Genomic DNA, 23,995 nt, shown 5'->3' on the forward strand with positions numbered 1-23,995 from the left:
TATATCGAATTTTACTAGAAAATATAGAATCTATTATATGTTAGATAATTAAATTTTAGGAAGAATATCTACTCTTCAATAAAGAAAAAATCAAATATATTCTGTTTGCTCTGGCAATCTATGTGTCATTTCCTCTCTAAAGTTAAAGAACTACCACAACCAAATAGCATACAGATATTTCTCATTAATTAAATAAGAAACTCATTAATTAAATAAGAAACAAATGTCCTCAAATAGTAGATGATAACAATAATCTTGGCCTCCTGACTGATGAGTTTCTGAACTAGTTGCCAGAGTAGAACTCTTATTTCCCTCCTACTTACCACTTTCTTCCCCACCAGATTTTCCAGTTGACAACAGCAACCATGCCCTTACCTTATACACAGTGTGATATTTAAGGATAAATAAATAAAAATAAGGTCTTCACAGTACATCATGAGGAGACCAGTTGTAGTGGAACTGGTAGCCATTAAAGTGATAAATTGTTATAAAATTATGTATATGTATGTGTGTGATAGCTAGTTCAGTAGATGTGCTCAAAAAACAAAAATTGAATTTTCATTCTTCCAGTTTTACCAGAGAATGCATTTGAAGGAAGCAAGCCATTTAAATTCTTAGACTTTTTCAGTCTAGAATTCGATATTCTTTCAAGCCATTTCTTATTTATCTATACTCCCAGGGGCTATAAAACTGCCCAAGTATAATATTTCTGGCTCATGGGCCTAGGATAATCCCCAAATTATAGAATGTATTGCAAGTTGTTTTTTATAAACATGAAGATATTGAAACTACATTCATTGTAAAGTAAACCAAAACCCAGTGAGTTTGAAGGTAAAGTAAACCAAACCCAGTGAGTTTGGAGATTCAGCTGTAGCCATAATGGGGAGAGGACTCCGTTATAATAAACATGTCTGAAATAGTTGATTTTTGTTTTTATTATTTTTTTTGTCATTCAACAGCTACTATTTAAAAGAACCCTCTGTTCTAGTGTAAAAGATAATCATTTGAATATATTAAATATTCAAATAAGCACATTATTATCATAAGTCCTCTGTGAAAGTTAAAAAAAATATATATATATATATAGTTTGCCTTCATTGAGTATTTATTCTACATAATAAGAGGAGAGCAAAACATCTTTGTGACTTTTACAATGCCATCGAGAATTAATATGTTAATTAAATATTTTGAAGAACCATGGTATATGGTTGTTTACTATTGAAGTGATGGATGAGACCACAGGAAAATGAGGATATTTCTGGCTTATTGTAATACACTGCTCTTTAGAAGTCCCAGTGACTAAAGAGATTAATCGCCAACATAGCAAATTAACTTAATGTACCAAATTACTTATCTTGGTGTTTTTGTGTGGGGTTTTTTTTATGAGTTAAATCCTTCTACTTCCCAGTTTTAGGGCATTCAGTTCACATCAGCTAGATCAATAATAGAATTCATTACCTTTCTTACCTAAGAAATTTAGAGGCAGTACTGGTTCAAGTATAGCTGAGTTTTTGGTGCAAATAATACTTGATGACAGTTTTCTTGATTCTTTGACATTTCTGTTCAACTGGCTTGACTCTCAGATTCTAGAAGATAGCCTTCATTTTTATTTTTATTTTATTTTTTTTGTTAATCCTCACCCAAGGATATTTTCCCATTGATTTTTTTTTTAGGGAGAGTGTAAGGAGAGGGAAAGACAGAGGGAAACATCAATGTGAGAGAAGCACATCGATTGGTTGCCTCCTGCATGAGCCACAACCAGAGCCCAGGCCAGGGAGGAGCTTGCAACCAAGGTACATGCCTTTGACTATAATCGAACCCAGGACCCTTTGGTCCATAGGCTGACGCTCTATCCATCGAGCCAAACCAGCTAGGGCTAGCCTCCATTTTTATAACCCTCAATGCAACCAACAAAGAGCACTTTAACAACAAAAACAAAGAACTACTTATAGTTTATACTTATTGATTGACCACATTCACAAACACACACACATCTATACGTGTGTGTGTGTGTGTGTGTGTGTGTGTGTATGACTTATACAGGAGCAGGCCAAAGTAAGTTTATAGTTATTTGTGTGGAAAAAAAGTTTAATATCTACACTAATAAAAGAGAAACGTGGTAATTAGTGTACGACCGCTACCCTTTTCATTGGCTAATCAGTGAGTATATGCAAATTAACTGTCAGCCAAGATGGCGGCCAGCAGCCAGGCAGCTGGAAGTGAACATGAGGCTTGCTTGCTGCAGTGAAGGAGGACTCCAACGTTCCCCGCCTGTGCTGCCGGCCTCTGAGCTGCAACTCTAAGAAACTTTGTAACAAATATAGAAGCTAAACAAAACCCCGGGATCTCAGAGCTGGAGTTATACATTGTTTCGATTATAAAACCCAAACAAACCAGCGGAAGCCTCAGAGCTAGAGCCAGAGCTAAAGCTGGCCCAGAATAAAATTTAAAAAAGAGAAAAAAAAAGGAGCAGTTGGGAACTTCAGTCAACAACCACCAGCCTGAAAGCAGCCCTCAGCCCCTCACCCAGACTGGCCAGGCACTCCAGTGGGGACCTCCACCCTGAAGGGTGTGTGACCAGCTGCAAACAGCCATCAGACCCTCGCCCAGGCTGGCCAGGCACCCCAGTGGGGACCCCCACCCTGATCCAGGACACCCTTCAGGGCAAACCAGCCTGCCCCCAGGCCTCTATCCTATATAGTAAAAGGGTAATATGCCTCCCAGCACTGGGATCAGCGAAGCCTCGAGGCCTCCTGGCACCAGATCAGCGTGACAGGGGGCAGCGCCCAAACCCCCTGATCGCCCTGTGACTCTGTGTGTGACAGGGTGCGGCGCCCCAACCCCCCCGCCCACAGGCCCTGCTCTGTGTGTGACGGGGTAGAGCCATAACCTCCCCATCGGCCCTGCCCTGAGTGTGACAGTGGCGGCGCCCTAACCCCCTGATCGGCCCTGCTCTGTGGGTGATAGAGGGTAGCGCCCCAACCCCCCCCCCCCCCACGGGCCCTGCTCTGTGTGTGATGGGGTAGAGCCATAACCTCCCCATTGGCCCTGCCCTGAGTGTGACAGTGGCGGCGCCCCAACCCCCTGATCGGCCCTGCTCTGCAGGTGATAGAGGGCGGTGCCCCAACCCCCTGATCTGCCCTGCTCTGTGTGTGACAGGGGGCGGTGCCCTAACTTCTCTATCGGCCCTACTCTGTGAGTGACAGGGGGGAGATCCTCAACCCCCTGATCGCCCCTGCTCTGTGCATGACAGGGGGGAGCTCCCCAACCCCCTGATGGGCCCTGCTCTGTGTGTGACAGGGGGCAGTGCCCCAACCCCCCTGATAGGCCCTGCTCTGTGCGTGACAGGGGGTAGCGCCTCAACCTCCCCATCAACCCTGCCTTGAGTGTGACAGGGGGCGGTGCCCCAACCCCCCAATCGGCCCTACCCTTAGCATGACTGAGGGTGGCATCGTAACCTCCCAATCCGCCCTGCTCTGAGCCCGACCAGGGGCTGTACCTAGGGATTGGGCCTGCCCTCTGTCACCCAGGAGAAGGCCTAAGCCAGCAAGTCGTTATCTCCCGAGGGGTCCCAGACTGCGAGAGGGCACAGGCCGGGCCGAGGGCCCCCCCTTTTCCCCACCAAGTGCACAAATTTTTGTGCACTGGGCCTCTAGTATAAGAATAAACTGTAGTGTATTCACAACTGTAAACCTACTTTTGCCTACCCCTGTATATATTTGGTTCCAAAGGACTGATCATAGTGTCATTTAGTTATAACATTTAAATTCAAATTCAGAATTTTGGGGGTGATGTTAAGCACATATGTAAGTCATATGCAACTGATAACTTATAGTTAAATTGTATTTCTTTTCAGCCTCAAAATATAATCTACATGGCATCACTCATGCATAGCACATTATCCTAAAATATAGAAAAGAAAGGAATTCTTAAACTAACAAAATTAAATTTTGTTTTTGTTGCTTTTGTTATTGTTTTGTATTTTTACATAATCTGTATGCCCTATTTGTTCTTACCCATCTTGAACATACCGGAGGTAAACATGCAGATGGCCTTCTATTTTGCAAGGTGTAATTCTCAGTAGCGATATCTTGTAAGCATGGTTCAGTTGGGCAGGCAGATATAGCCTAACTGCTTTGTAAGGAAAGATGTTGTGTAGAAGAAGTTAAAAATACAATTTCCTTAAACTTTTGTCAAAAATATAACTTTGAAGTTTTTTATCAGCTTCTTAGTTTATTTGTTTTGATTGAAATCCAAAGTCTATTAAGCAATGCTGGCAATCATGCCCAATTATACACCTTGGACCTAATTTTCTGTCTAGAAATTTCTATCTCTAATCAATAGGCTTCTGTGCTCTGTTTATCCGATTAGAATTCAGGTTACGGTTTCCATTTGGAAACCATGAATTTTAATCTCTGTCCTGTGAAATTCAAAAGATGGCCTGGTGGGTTAGGCGGCACAGGCTGCATGTCTCCTGTGGTGTTAGCAGAGAGCTCATGAGAGAAGTTGTATTAAATAAATCCAGGAAAATGGATCCGTTTCTAAGTTGAATTAAGTAACCTTGAATTGCAGGACACAAGAATTAAATTTTCTCTTTTTTAAAAAAATATTCTTTACAATTCAGAAAGGTTATTTTCTTAACTTTGGTCCTCTAGGAAACAAAACTGGAGACAGGAGTTTAGGTGATAATATCTTATTAAAGGGTGCAAGTGCAAAACTGTGAGAAAGAAGATAAAGTGAGACCAAGGGAAGACCTACTGACTCTCCACTCTACTTTGCTACTTCCTTATGTATACACTATTGCTTATTCTTCAACAAGAATCTTTAAAAAACAAAAATCTTTCTAAGATGATCTTTTAGAAGATTCAATTTTTTTACTATACCGTTTATTTTATTTAATTACTTTATTATAAATCTATCTTTAAAATCTCTATCTAAATACATCACTTCGTTTTTAATGGTTGCAATGACAAGAAGGTATAGTCTATTTCCAGAAAGAATGGTGAAATAAAATTAAAATATAAAGTCTAGAATACGACAAAAAGTGACCATTTAGCCGAACCGGTTTGGCTCAGTGGATAGAGTGTCGGCCTGCGGACTGAAGGGTCCCGGGTTCGATTCCGGTCAAGGGCATGTACCTTGGTTGCGGGCACATCCCCAATGGGGGGTGTGCAGGAGGCAGCTGATCGGTCTCTCTCATCGATGTTTCTAACTCTCTATCCCTCTCCCTTCTTCTCTGTAAAAAATCAATAAAATATATTTAAAAAAAAAAAAAGTGACCATTTATTTCATTCTCAATTTGCTTTTATCATCAGTGCTACTTTAGATGTTCTTCTTCCTCTCTATTGTTCTGCCTTACAATGTTTTAGATCTTCTAGCTCTCCATCTCCCATTAAAAAGGAGAGTTGAAAAAATTTGTGTGTTTTTGTTTAAATCTACCATAGTCTCAAACTAAAATATACTCTAAGACAAACATGTAAAGTGGGAATATTATCTGGCTCTTAAAGCTTACTCTGTGTTCTATTATGCTTAAATCATTACTTTATTTCACTTTTCAAGACTCTCATGATTATCCTTTTATATTATTTCAGATTGTTTACAAGGCTTTCATAATCATTTATGTTTGAATAATTTTTTATTGGAGTAGTATAGATAGAAATAAATTGAAAGATTTAAGACTTATTTGGAGGTAAAGAATTCATAGGACTACATAATAAAGTAGGTGAGAGGAATAAAGGAATTGTTAGCTTAAGTACCAATAGTGACTTTTTTTTGGTAATTTCTTGTGGTACAATCTAATTCAGACACACACAGGTCTGTTCATTATTTCAACCTTTGATTCTAATTTGTTCAGGTTTCGTTAATACATGTTTGAGTACTTTTTTATCCATTAATTAGTCCCTAGCATTGCTCAATCTCCATGTGGAAATATAGTTTGATCAATGTCTTCAAATTATTTAACACACCAGATTCTGCATCTTATGGTGCCAGAACCATAGAGCAATTCAAATGGATGCCTGTATCATTTGGGGCCATGCATTTATTTTAGATTACATGTGGGGAACAACAAATATATATATAGGAGGAGTTAAGTAGAGGATATAAACCATCCAAGTATGATAATTTAAGCGGTGAAGAGGAGTTATGTTTATAGACTCACTGATATATTTTAAGATGTGTTGAAGGAACACAGTTTGGCTGAGGGGATTGAAAGACTAGCAAGACAGCAAAAATTATTGTCTACTAGAGGTCTGATGCATGAAGTTCGTGCAAGAGTAGGCCTTCCTTCCCCCGGCTGCCGACACTGGCTTCCCTCTGGCACCCGGGACCCAGGCTTCCCTCGCAGCCTCAGCTTTGTCCGGAAGGACATTTGGTCTAATTAGAATATTATGATTTTATTATTATAGATGAGAACCTGCAAAGCTAGTGGTTGTTTTTTAACAAAGCCCAACAATCAGAAATAAATAACACAGAATCTCATATAGTAATAATGGAACTTTTGAATAGAACAAGAAAAATTTTTGGTGACTTTGCACAGGAATATAAGCTTCAACATTTATAAAAATTATTAGGACTCATTGAAATCATTAGTCACAAGATATGCTACATTCTTATGGACAAGGTTCTTTCAGTTTGGGAAATGGCCTAGATAGAGAAAAGATAGCATTGGTTTTATGTTTAAGAGTATCATTTTTATTGTTTAAAAATGACATGGTTAATGGATTGATAATGATATTTCTACACAAATCATGAAGGAATTTGTAAAAGGGCTTGAGGAAATCTTTATATTATGTAACTTCATAGAGCTGAAGATATTCTTGTTTTTAACAAACCTATGTCAAGCTTATTTTTGTTTATTTTATAGTGATGAAAATGTTTTGTCTCTCTTTATTTCAAGGAAATATTTAAAAACACACCTCACACCTGTTGATGGTTTCTTGTTCAAGGTGAAAGAGCACCAGTAACTTTTGAAGGTAAAGACAAAGAAGAGAATATACTTTGGGTGGACATTTTCTGATATTTGAAAGAAAGTGGGAAGAGAGGAAACCAACTCAAGTGTGATATAATTATAATTGAGACAAGATACCAAACACACACAAACTTTACATTAACATCATGGCACAGATAACATTTTCTTTCAGAGTTTATGTTCCACAAGTGGCAGTTTATTTATTTATATGTTCCTTCCACAAAGTGGTAGTTCCAAGTTTTGTGGGAGATTAAACTTGGTCAATTTAGGAGACAGCTTTAATTTTAAAAATACAAAATTGCTTTTTAAATTTATATATGGCAAAGAATATCTATTTACACATAGGAAACACTGAATGATATTTAAAAACAACACCAAATGATATTAATAAAATAAAAACACATTTAGATATTGTATTCAAACAAGCTATCCAAACTAAAGAAAAACAAACTGAACTATGTTCCATCAGTGAGCTGTAGATCAATGTTAAGCACCTTAATATTTGTATAAGTCCCAGAAAGAGAAATTTGGGAATGAAGGCAGCAGAAAAAAAGAACTAATTCCTGTAATTTTCAAAAATTGACAAAAATTCTAAACTCAAAACCAAGAATTTTAGTAAATATGCACATGAAACAAGAAGAAACTGCACTGAGGCACATTGCATTAAACAACTTAATGCCTTCCCTCTGAGATCCATCAGGCTGTTCCATGTTTCTGTCTCTGGGTCTATTTTGTTCATCAGTTGTTGTTTTTTTGTTTGTTTATTTTTATTTTACTTTTTTGTTAATTTTCACTCAAGGATATTTTTTACATTGATTTTTAGAGAGTGGAAGAGCCCTGGCTGGTTTGGCTCAATGGATAGAGTGTCAGCTTGCAGACCAAGGAGTCCCGGGTTCAATTCCAGTCAAGGGCATATGCTGGGGTTGTGGGCTTCATTCCCCGTAGGGGACGTGCAGGAGGCAGCCAATCAATGATTCTTTCTCATCATTGATGTTTCTATCTCTCTCTCCCTCTCCTTTCCTCTCTGAAATCAATTTAAAAAAATTAGAGAGTGGAAGAGACAGATTGAGAGAAACATCGATGGGTTGCCTCCAGCACACACCCCAACTGGGGCCAGGGATCAAGCCAGCAACCGAGATACATGCCTTTGACTGAAACTTAATCAGAAACCCTTCAGTCCTCAGGTCATTGCTCTAACCACTGAGGAAAACTGGCTAGGGCTTATTTTATTCTTTAGATTCTAATATGAGTGAGATCATGTGATACTTGTATTTTTCTGACTTATTTCACTTAGCATAATGATGAATATTTTTTATTGATTTGAGAGAGAGAGAGAAGAGAGAGAAATCTTGATGGGCTGCCTCCTGCACGCCCCACACTGGGGATGAAGCCCACAACCCAGGCATGTGCCCCTACTGGGAATCCAACCGTGACCTCCAGGTTCATAGGTCAGACACTCAACCACTGAACCACGCTGGCAGGGCTGAGAGAAGATATTTTCATAATATAACAGAAACTAGTATCTGTAATATATTTTAGAAACTCTCATAAATCTCTGTCAGAGAAAAGACACAATAGAAATATGGGCAAAAGATATGATTGTTATAAAGTTTTCATGCTAAAGAATATTCCAAGCAGACAAAAAGATGCAAAAATACTCCACTGAACATAGTCCTGGAAGAAATCAAAACTTTGTGGTAATATCATTAAATACCCACCAAGTCAGTGAAATTTAAAAATGGACAGTAAAGTACAAATGTTGCTGGTGATGAACAATCCAAATTATCATATACTGCTGGTGAGAGTATAAAATTCTTTGTATAATTTTGGGTCAATATTTGGTAGTGCTGAACATACGCACACTCCATAGCCTAAAATTTTTACTCTAGGTATATACTCAAAGGACATGCCAAAATAAAAATAGAATAATATAGTAAAATATCAGAATCTTTACAGCAACACTCCTTGTAATAATCAAAAAAGCTATCAACAGTAAAATGGAAAATTAAATCCTAGCATATCCACATAATAGAATGATATATGGCAAATAGAATGGAAGATCCATTATGTGTAGCAATAGAACTGAATCTCATAAACATAATGTTGATTGAAAGAATCCAGACACAGTTCAATATCTTCTGATTTCATTTATACGAAGGACAAAAACAGGTAAAACTAATCTGTGCTGTTAGAGGTCAGCATAGTGGTTATCCTTGTGGGTGGCAGTGAGTGAAGGAGGCATTGAAGGTTTTTCTTGAGTGATAGAAATGTTCTTTTTATTCATGTAAGGAATGATTACATGGGTGTGTTTAGTTGTGAAAACTCATCTCTTTTTTCTCTTTCTCCTCCTTCAACTTCTTCTGTCTACTAAAATGTAATGTACTGTGCAGTATAGAAAAAATGCAATTTATATTTGTTAGAGAGAATTTAGACCTTAGCCACATTATCTAGACACTGATTAGTGGGCGGTAGTAGACTCTTAGGTGACCGCCAACGGTGACTGTCTTATGTAATTCAGTTTATCCTCAGAGCACTTGTTTGATGAATAGCTCAGCATTCAAAAATGGATATTCGAGGGAGAGAAATCATTTTAAAGATGTTTAAATTGATTTTTAGAAGGAAAGGGAGAAAGAGAGAAAGAGAGAGAGAGAGGGAAAGAGAAACATCAATGTGAGAGTAGAACATTGATCTTCTGCCTCCTCCACACCCCCTACTGGGGATCAAGCCTCACAACCCAGGCATATACCCTGAAGGGGGATCAAACCAGCAACCTTTGGATGCACAGAATGATGCCCACCCAATTGAACCACACCAGCCTGGGCAAGAGGAACCAATTTAAAACTCTCAATTATTGTCAGCATTGCTCAGCTACCTAGGGTTATGTCTTTTTTTGTTGTTTTTACATGTATTGCTTCTAGGTGGTTAATTGAAAACAAGTGGCATCATAAACAATCTTGACCAAATATATGTGCATATGAAATCTAAGGTATTCAGACATGTACAGTCCAGTTACCTATTATGACTATATTTTTAAATTGTTGAACTTTTTGAACAAAATACTATCCTAAGTAATTAAGAAGTTATGCAATCCAGATAAGCAAGATTAAAATGAAAAGAAACCTGTGGTTTATATTCTATGGGAAACTCCCCTGATAGTCTATTTATATTAAGTTTGCCTTTATGTACACATTTTTGTACCATCCTGTGTTATTCTTTTATTTATTTTTATTTGTAAATATATTTTCATTGAGTACAGAGAGAAAGGGAGAGGGAGAGAGAGATAGAAACATCAATGATGAGAGAGAATCATTGATTGGCTGCCTACCAGACGCCTCCTACTGGGGATCAAGCCCACAACCCCGGCGTGTGCCCTTGATCAGAATCAAACCTGGGACCCTTCAGTCCCCAGGCTGACGTTCTAGCCACTGAACCAAACTGGCTAGGGCTCTTATTATTCCTTTAAATGCTCAGAGACATTGATGAGTTTTGAGCATTCAACAAATTTATAAATAAAAATATTGAGGGACATACTGCTATGGTAAGGAAATTTCTTATCTTTATACCCATTAATTTGAGTTATGGAATGATGGACTTTTAGTTGGGTTCAAAGGCAAATCAATGTCATGTAGAATAGAGTAATAAAATCGTGCCCCAAAAAGCTCTTCTTGAATATCAGCCAAATCATAGAATATTTGGCAGAATGCCTAGAGTTTTCTTATAGAATATAACTATAACATTATAACTTCAGAATTTCTTAAAATGATCATAAACACATTTAATGTACATGTTGCCAGTAAACTAGGAAACTATAATAACTTTATTATTCTGACATTAAAGGCCCAGTGCACAAATTTGTGCACGGGTGAGTTCCCTCAGCCTGGCTGGCTATGGGGGCCGATTGGGACCATCTCGCCCAGTCCCGATTAGGGCCGATGGGCCTGGCTGGGGAGAGACCACAGGAGGGCTCCAGGGCATGTCTGGCCCTCTCACCCAGTCCTGATCGGCCAGACCCCAGCAGCAAGCTAATCTACTGGTCAGAGCATCTGCCCCCTCGTGGTCAGTGTGCATCATAGTGACTGGTCAAGTGGTCGATCTTGATCAGTAAGACACTTAGCATATTATGCTTTTATTATATAGGATTCAGAAGCCAGTTGTTATAGATTCCAGTAGCTCAAAATGATTAAACCAGACAATAAGTTGAATTTCTTAGAAAACTTAATTATCCACATCAAGAGAATGTACTGACAACAGTATAGTTCCTATTGTATGGTCTGAGAAATTTGAATGAAATGTGGGGATTACCTAAGCTGTGAGTGGCCGAAACTAATAGGAGGTGACAGATAGAAATTGAATGAACTGAGGTTAATCTAAACAAGTGAATCAAACTGAATGTGGTAAATATTTAGAGCTTGAATCCTAACTTCACAAATATTTGAGGCAGAGAGATGCATAGAAGGCAAGGATATTCAACAAAAATCCTTAGAGAATTTTGGAGAGGACTAGGGCAGGTATTACATTATTGGGCTTAGAAGCCAAACAGAAGTATCTTTCAGAGTAAATAATGGGTTTGAAAAATGAAGTCAGACAGAGCAAACAAATGTCCATGTTTGGAATTTAGAATATTTTAATCCTATCCAGTTTAAAATTTATAATGGCACATCTGGGTGTTGTGTCTTCATTCATTCATCTGGCTTAGTGCCTCGTTGATCCTGATTTCTTTTTTCTTTTTGTATTCTGCTAATATTGATTTTTTTCTTTTCTGCATTAAAAAAATGTTTGCCTGGAGTTTCTATTAGAAAATATGTTAGAAATTTTGTATTTTCATGTCCCTTGAACTTTTTTCTTCCTTACTTTTATCTATTGCCTTTATGCTATGTATTAGTCAGAATATGTCTGCTGCAAATAATTCGCTCACACTGCCTCGGTCTAAAAAGCAATTTATAAATCCATCTAAATGGAATGTCAAGAGTACTGCTGACGACTCAGATGGACCTGATGCCCTTTCAAAGCACCAGAACTTGTTCTTAATATGTCTTAGCTAAGCTTTTCTGAGCATGTCTTCCTTAGCAGAAATATTCTTCCTCGTGGGCTCAAGAGGGCAGCAGCTGTAGCTTTAGAGACCTTAGGAAACAGAGAAACTGAGAGAGAAAGAAAGGAGGATTTTCCAAAGAAAAATAAGATGTTACCATAGTCAGTAGAGGGTCTGAGTGCTGGTTTGAAAACAAAAACAAGAAGTCAAAGGGAGATGTGACTATGGAATCATGGTTAGAGAGATACAAAGTTGGTCTTGAGGATGGAGTAAGGGGGCTGTGAGCCAAGGAAAGTGGGTGGCTTGAAAGGCAAGGAAGTAGATTCTCTCTTGATAGCCTCCAGAAATGAACACAGCCCTACCGTCACCATCATTTTAGCCCAGTAACACAGTTCTAACCTGCAGACCTGTGAGGTAGTGCATTTATGTTGTTTTAAGCCACTGCATTTTCGGTAATTTGTTCCAGCCACAATTCAAAATGGATACACTCATATCCAACTTTGGCCTAGAGAGAGTCAGGCCCAGTGACTGGCTGCTTTGTCTGGGTTCTCCTTTATCTCTCTCTCTCTCTCTCTTTGTCACTAAACCTGAAAGCCAGAGGACAGACGCACTTTCCATGTCCTGCTCCATCAGAGAGCAGTATTTATTATTTTTTCCTCTTCATTTAGCCATTAAAGTACAATAAACTCATATGCTCTTCACCTAAAAAAAAACAAACAACAAAAAACAAACAAACAAACAAAAAAAAACAAAAACAAAACACCAATAGTCAAAGAAGAATGTACACTAATTTGAACGAAGTCTTGGGCTCACTAATGTTTCTCTTTAGTGTTTGTTTTTCTATGATGTGCCTCATACTGTTAGGCCCCTAAGACAGATAGTGAGTACTAGTATTCTCTGGCTGAGACGCTTCTCCATTCACCTACCCTCGTCACCCATTCAGGAGCTCTGTCTCTTTCTCTGAGTCTCACACTCACTAATCCTACTTTTGAGAACCAGTATCTCATCCACTCTGCTTGATATTTTTTTAAAAAATATATATATATATTTTATTGATTTTTTACAGAGAGAAAGGAGAGGGATAGAGAGTTAGAAACATTGATGAGAGAGAAACATCAATCAGCTGCCTCCTGCACACCCCCTCTTGGGGATGTCCCCGCAACCAAGGTACATGCCCTTGACCGGAATCGAACCCGGGACCCTTCAGTCCACAGGCCAACACTCTATCCACTGAGTTAAACCGGTTAGGGCAATATTTTTAATGTTGATTTGCTTAGTGAATTTAGGCAACACTCCACTGTTGGCTCAGGGATAACTCTGGCCAATCATATCCATTATCTTCCCCATTGGTCTGCTCCTGTCCGTTTGGACCTGTGGTTTCCTTTTTTATTCAAATCTATAAGTTCAGCTTTTTATTTTATTTTACATCCTTCAGTTATTTCTAGGGATTTGGGCCAAGGTGAATTGGATATACCTCTGTCTACTAGTCAATTTTCACATTTTGTATTTATCCATAACAAGAAAATATACACTATATTCCATTACCACCTACTTCTCCCATATTCTAGATACCTTATTCTTTCCAAAGAAAGTGTTATGGGGTTTTCTTTATTGAGATGAAAACTCTGTTTTCAAACACTTACTGGTAAGTTCTTATGCTACTTATTGTAAAACATTAATTTTTATAACATTCAATTTATTGCCTTCTCTTTGCATATTTAGTCACTCTTTTGCATATACGTGTTTTACTTTGGAATATGGTTTTCATTTACATAGAGTGCTCAAATTATTTCTCCAGGACATCTTAAATTATGGTAAATGTGAAGAAATATTAGATTTCAATTTATATACTTGTGAGATCACAGGGATTTGGGCATTTCTACAAGGAAACTGTCTTTAGTTATATAAATATAATTAATTGAATTTTTATTATTCTCCTTAATTATTATTTAAAATATTTATGTGTTAATATTCATAGATGTCTTTGAATGATTGCATTTAAGCTATTTGGGGGAAAGGGGAGATGTGCTTTCTTCAGTTCTTTTTTAGCTGATGTTCTATATTCTTTCTGAGTTTGTTCATTGTTGGAATTCCAGAACAGTTTTCATATCTAGTATTGTCCTCCACAGCAGGTGGGGGTTCAGCCAAGGTAGATTTGTACAGCATTTAAAGCTCAGCCAGTATAATTTACAGTGTTCCACAGTGTCATTCCTCTTCCTATGTGTACGGTATAGAGTACGTAGTAACCACATACGTTTTTAAAAGCATGAGAATTACAATTCCACTGCAAGAAATTATAAAATTATCACACACTGACTAATCCATTTCTGGAAAAGTATTAAAGATCCCCAAATAAATAAATAAATACTGAGTGGAGGGTCTATTGCACTATTTTTCATGCAGGTCGTAGAAAATCTACAAGGATATTACATTAATGACATATGTAATTACAACAAAAATATTTATATATATATAAAAGTCTAAGCAACCAACTAATTGGCCAACCAGCCGACAGGCCAGTAGCTATGATGCACACTGACCACCAACGGGCAAACACTCAATGCAGGAGCGGAAACCACAGGCAAGGAAACATGGAACAGACTGATGAATCTCAGAGGGAAGGGGTGAGGGGGGAGGGCGGGAAGAGATTAACCAAAGATCTTATATGCATACCAGAAGCCCGGTGCATGGATTCATGCACCTGTGGGGTCCCTCGGCCTGGCCTGCAGGGATTGGGCTGAAACCAGCTCTCAGATATCCTCTGAGGGGTCCTGGATTGCGAGAGGGTGCAGGCCAGGCTGAGGGACCCCACCAGTGCACAATTTCATGCACCGGGCCTGTAGTATAATTATAAAATCCTTTCAGATTATTAAAATACTGGATATACTATTGACTATTTTATTTAATGAAGCTAGTAGTTAATTCAAAATAAAAAATTTTGAAACATATTTTCAGCAAATGCCAGATAGAAAACAGAGATTTAATGAACTCAAATTTCTATCCAGTGCTCAAATAACAGGAGATTTAAAAGCAGAGTATTGCCTAGGGTTTCTCTGCAGGACCTATTTGCTCTTACAACAGGTGTAGAATCATGTCAAGTTTGCCCTTTCATGAATCAAATAATCACTATTTTCTGATTTTGCAAAGAGTAAGTGTGTCCACCATCACAGTACATCTAGGGTTGGACAGATACATTGTTCTGCTATGACAGACTTGACAATCACAAGTGGTTCTTTTTATTAAAAAAATGATATTTGTTGTGAAAAGTACTACAGATGGCCCCCTTTTTTTTCACATTTACCCCCTCCCCCCCTCACCTGCTCTTCCAAAGCCTTCACCACGCTATTGTCTATGTCTATGGGTATGCATATATGAATAAAAGTTCCCCGCTTAATATCTCCCCACCCACCCACCCACCCCTGACTTCCCTCTGAGATTCATCAGTCTGTCCTATGCTTCTATGTCTCTGGAACTATTTTGTTCATCAATTTATTTTGTTCATTATATTCTACATATGAATAAGATCATGTGATACTTGTCTTTCTCTAACTGGCTTATTTCTCTTAGCATAATGCTATTCAGGTCCCTCCATACCACCTCAAATAGTAAGAGATCCTGCTTTTTTATAGCTGCATAGTATTCCATGGTGTAAATGTACCACAGGATTTTTTATCTACCTATCTACTGATGGGCACTTGGGCTATTTCCAGATCTTAGCTATTGTAAATAGCACTGCTGTGAACATCGGGGTGCATATATTCTTTCTAATTAGAGTTTCAGGGTTCTTAGGATATATTCTTAGCAGTGGGATCACTGGGTCAAATGACAGTTCAATATTTAATTTTGTTTTATTGCTTAAAGTATTACAAAGAGTATTACATATGTCTCCTTTTTTATCCCCCCTTGACATTCTTGAGGAAACTCCATACTGTTTTCCACAGTGGCTGTACCAGTCTGCATTCTCACCAGCAATATACAAGGGTTTCCTTTTCTCCACAGCCTCCCTCGCCAGCACTTGTCATTTGTTGATTTATTGATGGTAGCCATTCTGAAAGGTATGAGATAATACCTCATTGTCCTTTTAATTTGCATCTCTCTGATGATTAGTGACTTTGAGCATTTTTTCATGTTTCTTGACCATCTGTATGTCCACTTTTTTAGTCTCTATTTAGGTCCTTTCCCCATTTTTGTCTTTTTAAACAGTCTTATGCTGGCATAAGAACAGGCATATAGATCAATGGAACAGAACAAAGAACCCAGAAATCAACCCGAGCCATTACCCTCAATTAATATTTGACAAAGGAGGCAAAAGCATACAGTGGAGAAAAGACAGACTCTTCAATAAATAGTGTTGGGAAAATTTTTTTGGTGTATGCAAAAAAATTAAACTAGACCACCAATTTATACAACACACAAGAAGAAACTCAAATTGGATAAAAGACTTAAGTATAAGTTGTGAAACCATAAAAATCCTAGAAGAAAACACAGGCAACAAAATCTCAGACATTTCTCATAGCAATATGTTCGCTGATACATCTCCTAGGGCAAGGGAAACGAAGGAGAAAATAAACAAATGGCACTACATCAGCATAAGTGGTTCTTAATTGTCTTCCAAAATTGTACTATTTAAGCACTTAGTTAATAAAAATATAAAATTTTATTTTATGAGTGATTTTTGAGAGCCTATTGGCACCAGATCCCCATCTGCCTAATTGAGACCACCAGACTTTTGTTTAGCTTGAACATCAAGTTTGGAAAAGCCCAGCAGGGAGCTCGCTTAAGATTAGAATAGCACTTTTTTATGCTGCTCTATGAGTAGGGTAGTATCAAAACTAAGTATGAAAACAAGCGAATTAGGCTACAATAAAATAAAGTACCATGTCAAGTTTGCCTTTGCCATGCCGATATACAGTCAATATAAAGTGTGTGCTGTCTGATCACATCATTGTTTTGATGCACGAGAGGAAACAATTTGTTTGAATCTCTTTAATTTTCTTATTGAATTAACTTGGTGATTTTGTAAAATACCATCTAAAAAGAGCACCACGTTGGCTTAAAAATATATTTTCTAAACAGAACAGTTAAATGAGAGTCAAGGAAATTGTATATATAGCTAAAGAAAAATAAATTTTTGTGAACCCCAATGGGAAAGATTACTAAGCCATAGAAGGAAGTACTAGTAAAATATCATGTAAATACAAACTCATTTCTGTTTCTTGACACATATCTTAGAACAAGAATGAAAATGTTCAAGGCTCCAAATCCTTTTGTGTGAAAACAATGTTATTCCCATAGAAGCCAGTAGAGTTATTATTCTGTGAAGGAAGACTGAAGATCCCTTTCCAGGATATTTCCAGAAGTTTTGTGGAAAAGAGATAAAAGACATGATCATCTAAAACCAATTAGACCCTATTACTGGTTAAAGAAAGATATTTATAGTTGATTGGACTATGAATGGTACCCGTGGCAGAATTTCTGAAATGTCTGTCGGCACTTCAGTGGGAACTCCTCCCAATAAGCCACCTGCATATAACTTACTTGAATTGCATTAACAGCAACTTGTACAAAATCCGTGCAGCAAGCAGGAAGATTTATGTGATCTGCCTACTGAGATATTGTATCTCATATTTCTTAAACAAAATACCTCTTAATAGTCACATACCTTGTTTTTTATTAATGATGTAGCTGTGTCTTTTTAAGCTAGAAAATAAATAATAGGACAAGAGTGTGAAATCATTATTTGCCAAATCATGTAAAAGTGTACATTCTTTCCTCCTTTCACTGTATCCCTCCCCCACCCCCCCAAAAAAATGAGCTTTGTCACTAGCCCATTTTGAACTACAAGGGCAATCCCCCTACATGTTTCCCTTAAAAAAAAAATCAAGCCCTAGCTGATTTGGCTCAGTGGATAGAGTGTCGGCCTGCAGACTGAAGGGTCCCGGGGTTCAATTCCGGTCAAGAGCACATGCCTGGGTTGTGGGCTCGATCCCCAGTAGGGGGCGTGCAGGAGGCAGCCAATCAGTGATTCTCTCTCATCATTGATATTTCTCTCTCTCTCTCTCTCTCTCTCTCTCTCCCTTCCTCTCTGAAATCAATAAAAATATATTTTAAAAAATTCAATCTTCTATAGCTTAATTGCTATATTCAAATGCAACAGATCACTGGGCAATGACCTAATCATCTGATGTTGATTTTTGAACTCAAGATACTATTTTGGTAGCAGCTATAATTTTAGTTTGTTGCTACAATGAAAACTGTTTCTCTGAAGGCCATTGTAGCCATAGGAGTCATATTACTCATACCATACAAATTGAGCACAGGGGGACCGATGGCCACTGTAGACAAGGATTTGAAGTTGGTAGTGTTTGGATCATTAAGGATGGAACGGGAAACATAGGTGAGATGGACAGCATTACGTTTCGCCTCCACAATAATACTTGGTTGTTAGTTTACACAGAGATTCACACTCCTGTATAAACAATTATAAAAGGAAGCATTTGAAAGAGTTCTTAAAAATTCTGTTAGCCGCAGGTGCCTACATGTGCTTTAATTTTATGGTGTGTAGAAGGTTTTCTTTGTTTGTTTTTGTTAGGTTTTATTTATTTATTCATTCATTTATTCATTCATTCATTCATTCATCAGAAAGGGATTCTAGGGCCCCCACCCCTAGAGATCTAGAGATTCTGGACCATAATGTGTGGTAGGGTCTGAATAGCTGAGCTTTTAAAAATCCTCATATGATCCTTATAACTAGGTTTGGAACCATATTTTAAAATGAACTCATAACTAGTTACCTGATGCTTTAGTTCATCCAAATATGTGTTTGATATTTAGAACATGCTAGATTTCTTTTCTCATTTGCAGAAATTGTCCTGCAGCATGAGCTTATCAGCATTGTGATAACATGAGATGGGAGGATGGCTGTTTAATTTAATAAAAACACATGGAAATACATGTGTGTGTGTGCATGTGGATATCTGTGTGTATTTCCATTCAATCAATATCTACTTTCATAAAATTAATTTGACTTCTTAAAAATTTGAAGTTTGCGATTGGAAATGGACTAAAGTAAATTTGGACCATGTCTAATGTAACGTATTACATTGCCTAACATTAACTATTACTTTTTCTATCAATTCATATTTTAGTAGGTTGATTTTGCACTTTATGTAGCATTTACTATCTGCCAAGATCTTTTTGAAGCACTTTACAAATATCAACTAATTTGATTTAAAAATAACCTTATAAATTAAGTGTTATTTTTATTCCTACTTACTAGTACTGGTGAGGAAACGGAAGCACACATGTGTTATTATTTTTATAAACCACACAGATGATAAATATTAAATTAAACCAGGAAGATTTAATTAACCTCTACCACCTGAGTCTGGGTTTCAATTCTATGTTATACAGCTAGACGTAGCTTCAAAACATAGATGGGGCAGCTTTATAACACTGTGGTAATTATTATAATTTCAATCTGAAACGTCTAAAACATTTCTCTTTTAAAATAAAAATTGTCAACTTATATTTAATTTACAGACTAATGGAATTTAAATACATGCGATGGCCCTGTCAAATGATCAAAGCTACTCTCATAATTCACATGGAGGGATTCAGGGTCATAGCAAATGCTGCACAGAAAGTCAATACAGAAACGCACAGGAAATGAGTGCAGAAAGGTAAGATCTGACCTACTGTTCAAAAATCTTCAGAAATTCTAAATGAAAGGTAAGTTCTCATTCCTCAATGGTCAGTAATAGATGTCACTGAAAGTGTTCAAATTGCTATAAGTTAATGGAGGTTCCATGACCTTATTCCAGCTTCAAAAGAAAAAAGCTTTTTATCTTCTAAAATGGCATATATCCTTATCCTGTGATTCAAATAGTTCTCAGAAACCTCTAACTTCTAGAATTTTTATTACTTATATGAAGCCTTATTACTTAAGAATATAATTATATTGTAATTAATATTTGTGATTTTTAAAAATGATACTTGATAATTGATTTTTTTCTCACCTTCCCAATTCAGTCCTATACCCAAAGGTATGTATTTAGAATTTAATACATATTTTTCACCTAATAATATATTGGAACAACTTTCTTTGTCAACATGTATAAATTTTTCTTGTTCTATGTAATTTCATCCTTACATTCCATTGATAAAATGTACTATAATTCATTGCCATAAAAATAAGCTCATTTTTTTCTAATATAGTGATGATGTATACATAGTAATAATTTTCAAATGGTCTGAAAATTTGAAATATTCAAATATTTGAAAAAATATTTCTAAAGAATATAGAAGTCAAAATAAAGCCTTCATTTTTCTGTTTTAAAACCTACTAATGTTTATATCAATCATATATTTGTGTATATATGTATAAAATATTTATATCTATCTTGAGCCTGCCTGTTAATTTATTAATATTTAAGAATATTTGTTGTACCATCAAACATTAGAACACTTGTATCTTTTTATATGTTTACTAGAGGCCTGGTGCACAAAATTTGTGCACTCGGTAGGAGGTTCCCTCAGCTTGGATTACAAGAGGGCACAGGCTAGGCCGAAGGACTCCACCAGTGCACGATTGGGGCTGGGGAGGGACATGGGAGGTTGGCCAGCCAGGGAGGGACCATGGGAGGGCTCCAGGGCATGTCCAGCCCATCTCGCTCAGTCCCGATTGGCCAGACCCCAGCAGTAAGCTAACCTATCTGTCAGAACGTCTGCCCCCCTGGTGATCAGTGCATATCATAGTAGGTGTTGAGCAGCCTTAGCATATCATTAGCATATTATGTTTTGATTGGTTGAATGGCCAACTGGATGACTGGATACTTAGTATATTAGACTTTTATTATATAAGATATTAATTTCAAAGAGAGGAAGCGAGAGTGAAAGAAAGAAACATTAATGAAAGAGAAACATCAACTGACTGCCTTCTGCACACTGGGCATTGAGCCTGCAACACAGGCATGTGTCTTGATTGAAAATTGAACTGGTGACCTTCCAGTACATGGGATGATGCTCCACCAACTGAGCCAAACCAGCCAGGCAGAACACTTGTGTCTTAACTATAATTGCCTCTTAAAAAGCTTACTTTCATGATTTGACTATTAGGTTAAAACTAGAGGCCCGGAGCATGAATTCCTGCATGGGTGGGGTCCCTAGGCCTGGCTGGAGATGGGGGTCGATGGTGGCCATCTCTCCCAGTCCTGATCAGGGCCAATCGGGGCTGGCCAGCTCGGGGGAGGGACCACAGGAGATTGGCCAGCTGTGGGAGGTTGGCTGTGGGAGCACACTGCACCAGGAGGCAGCTCCTGCATTGAATATCTGGCCCCTGGTAGTCAGTGCGCATCACAGCTACCTACTGGTTGATCGGCTAGTCAGCCGGTCATAATGGTTACTTAGGCTTTTATATATATAGATACTATTCCTTGATTTATAAATTATAACCAGGCCCTCTTGCCTATGTCAAACATTGCTCCAGTAATTATCCACACTTTTTCCTTCATCCTCAAATTTTTTCACTTTTTGTTGTATCATTTCCATGAACACATAATCCTACTTTTCTTCATTCTGAAAAAAAAAGACTTCTTATCCCTACTTTTCACACAAGCTACAATGTTACTTCTTTCCTCTACCTTGCCCCCAAATTCCTTTGAAGAGGATTATACTTATTTTCTTCAGTTTCTCTTTTTGATTCAATTTATCCTATTCATGATAATACTAATGATATTAGTATTCATATTCATTACAAAGCATTTGGTCTATTTCTAAGAAGTTTTTTCTAATCACAAGGAGCCTGTGCTTATTCACATTTTTTATAATTACTGATTTATTTGGAATCACTTGATAGGATGCATTTTGTTTTCCAAAAGAAGTCTCTGCTTTTTAAGAGAGTGTTAAATTTATTCATATTCATTATAATTGCTGATTTATTTGAAATTACTTGAAACATAACATTCCTCTTTTGTTCTTCCTTCATTAACCTTCCTTGGCTTCTCACACTAATTGAATTTCTTTGAATTTCATTTTTCTTACTCTATTGGTTTAGATAATATATACATCTACACAGAGCAAGTTTTTTCCCCTAAATTTCACAACAAAAATATATATGTGCATATTTTCAGTAAATTAAAAGCTTGCTATAATTTTCTTTCAACTTTCTCTTTGATAAAGTTTATACTACTAATATCTAAAATTTTAATTTTGCTTTGCCTTTAAATATACTAAATTGTATTATTCTAATTACAATCTTTTAAAAATATAGTTATATGAATTACTTATGTACTTTACTAATTTGCTTGCTTCCCTATTCTCCTTGTAGCCCAATTCTTTATTCTATGGTGCTTTCTGATTTCCTTTCTGGAATCTATTCATCCTCTGAAAGTCCATGTACTCTCAGATAAATCAAAATATATTTATTTTTCTAATGAATGACAGACTGTTGGGAGATCTTTTCTTTTCTGGTCCATGAAGAATTTTTATTCTTATTTTCTTTTTTTTATTTTTAATATATTTTATTTATTTTTTACAGAGAGGAAGGGAGAGAGATAGAGAGTCAGAAACATCGATGAGAGAGAAACATCAATCAGCTGCCTCCTGCACATCCCCAGGCACATGCCCTTGACCGGAACCGAACCTGGGATCCTACAGTCTGCAGGCTGACACTCCATCCACCAAGCCAAACCGGTTTCAGCTTATTCTTATTTTCAAATGCAATATGTCTCTATCCCAATATTTAAGCACAAATACTTCCTTTATGACAGAAGTTGTCTTTGTTTTTGAAGTCAGCTAAAGAATTGAGAATATTTCAAGAAAGTATTTTGGCATTCGTATTTTAGGAAAATATTAAGAGAAGGTAATATGGGATCTTTGCTATGAAAGAGTTAAAGGGTCAGGAAATGATTCTTCAGAGACTTAGTGTCCTTTCTTGAAAGATAACTTCTCTGTCTTCATCCCCTAAAAACATAAGTTGAGGAAAGAGTTTAATCACCTCCCTACCCCTAGTCCCATCATGAATAAGACTCCTCAGCTTGCTTTGTCTGCAAAGGTCAGTCCATTAAGTCACTGTGTCTTATCAACGTATCAAATGGAGGAAATTGACCTTGTTTCAATCACCTAAATCACCAATTCATCTTAAATTCCTTAAAAATATCTAAAGCTATTTTAAGACTTTTCTTTGGTCAAGGATAAGCTTGTTATTCAGTTCTTTAACTTGCTTCTCTTATTTCATATGGTATCTTCTTCTTTTAATATATTTTTATTGAGTTCAGAGAGGAAGGGAGAGGGAGAGAGAGATAGAAACATCAATAATGAGAATCATTGATCGGCTGCCTCCTGCACACCCCCTACTGGGGGTCAAGCCCACAAATGGGGCATGTGCCCTGACCAGGAATTGAACAGTGACCTCTTGGTTCATAGGTCGATGATCAAACACTGAGCCACACCAGCTGGACGTTCATATGTGTATCTTCTTTATTCTCTTCATATTGAATCTCTATATGTAATTAGCATGCATTGCTCAGTATATTAGTATTCTATGTGATTATATATTTGAGAGATACAGATATATAGGAAATGTTATGCATATCCTAAAAGTCCTAATCTCTGTTCTAACTCTCAGATTTCCTTAATTTCTTTTCCTTAATTATAAATCACCCCCTCTCAGAGAAAGCATGTAAGTAAAATCATTCATTAACTATACATTTTCAACTTTGAGATATTCTGAATTTTAAAATTTCCTGGTTCACTTCTCCACTTTTTCCTTGCCTCTTCATATTGATAATTTTTAATAAAAAAATTATTCAAGGCATGCTTTTCTTTCTTCTTTCAGTTCTTCACAACTTTATGTAGGAAACAAGAAAGCTAATTAACATTTCAACTTCTTCCAAGCCTTTTTTTTTTTGTGGCTAGAGTTATCAACACAGATAATTTTTCAATATATTTCATGTGCCACATACCAATGTTTTTGTTAAGGATAAACTGCATCCCAA

At 37.1% G+C, this 23,995-nt stretch overlaps 1 long non-coding RNA gene across 3 annotated transcripts in view; it reads left to right on the top strand.

Annotated features, from left to right (window-relative positions):
• The window catches only part of LOC139016789 (uncharacterized), a 72,263-nt gene that overhangs the window by 8,640 nt on the left and 39,628 nt on the right, over positions 1–23,995 (top strand). For all 3 annotated transcript variants that reach the window (XR_011472727.1, XR_011472726.1, XR_011472725.1), the window contains exons 3-4: positions 6,899–6,974; positions 19,542–19,681. This is a non-coding gene — a long non-coding RNA (uncharacterized lncRNA). The remainder of the gene's footprint in view (positions 1–6,898; positions 6,975–19,541; positions 19,682–23,995) is intronic.

The sequence above is a fragment of the Myotis yumanensis genome, unplaced genomic scaffold, assembly GCF_028538775.1.
Source record: "Myotis yumanensis isolate MYYU_CA2020_CCGP unplaced genomic scaffold, mMyoYum1.0.hap1 SCAF_9, whole genome shotgun sequence".
NCBI classification, from domain to species: domain Eukaryota; kingdom Metazoa; phylum Chordata; class Mammalia; order Chiroptera; family Vespertilionidae; genus Myotis; species Myotis yumanensis.